This window comes from Miscanthus floridulus, chromosome 3 (genome assembly GCF_019320115.1).
Source record: "Miscanthus floridulus cultivar M001 chromosome 3, ASM1932011v1, whole genome shotgun sequence".
Taxonomy (NCBI): Eukaryota; Viridiplantae; Streptophyta; class Magnoliopsida; order Poales; family Poaceae; genus Miscanthus; species Miscanthus floridulus.
In genome coordinates, this window is record NC_089582.1 from 16,016,312 (window position 1) to 16,017,370 (window position 1,059).

Below are 1,059 nucleotides of genomic sequence, written 5' to 3' on the forward strand. Positions count from 1 at the left end.
GATGATCTCATCTTGCTGAGCTGCGGATTCTGGCACGTCGGGATGACGGCTAGGCTGTCTGGGTGCCTGAGGAGTTGCGTGTCTGATCCTCTGTGACAGGTTGTAGGCTGGGAACTCTGTAGTGGCACCTGTATACTCATCCATCATGCCAGGGGGTTTATCAAGCACAACCCTGTGGATGAGGAACGTGATCCAGTGAGCATAGGGAAGCTGCCTGCGACCCTTGAATCCCTCAGCTATAGTATCCTCCATCTCTGAAAGAAGGAGGTCCCAGATGTCAAATACTGTCATTTGCATGATGGCATTGAGAAGTCAGAGCTGTAAGCGAGTCAGGCCCTCCCTGTATCCCAACCTGGGAAGCAGTGTCCTCCTGATGATGGCCTCTAGTATCCTCGCTGTAGAAGTCAAGTCACTGGGGTTCCTGCTCGACCCCTCTCCAAACGGCTCCTTGAAGCAATGCCGCACTAAATCTGTAGGGGGGCACCTGCCCTCCATGAGGACGCCTGGGAGGCTCCTGATGTCCATAGCATACCTCATGCATCTTTACAGGCTGCTCCTGTAGCCTCAGTATCTCCCTGGCTCTGCCACTAGTCACTCTGTAGTCTTTGCCTTTGAAAGCAAAGTGAATGAATCTGTGATGAGGATCAATGTAGAGCGAGGCATAAAACTGACGGACCCAAGATGGTACATATATGCCCGTCCGTCCGATCAATCTGTCAGTCCTAGCAAATATGATAAGTATTGCCGAATGCTCTCTCCGGCTGCTGCCACAATGGACTCTATCTGACAGACCCTCTATGATCTGAACACTGCCCCACTGTTAAGATATGCATTGTAGAAATCCTCATGCAGTGGCGTGTAGAACCCCTCAGCTGCTCTCTCATCCCTCCTCGGAGGAAACCAAACCTCAAACTCAACAAACCGTAGCTGCTGAACCTGCCTGGCTGTAGCGGCCCTCAAGTCGAGGTGAACCACTGGAGGCGGACCCTGTGGTCTGGCGGAGGGCGTGAACCCCTACGCTGTGTAACTAGCCTCGGTGGAACTGCAGCACTGGTACGA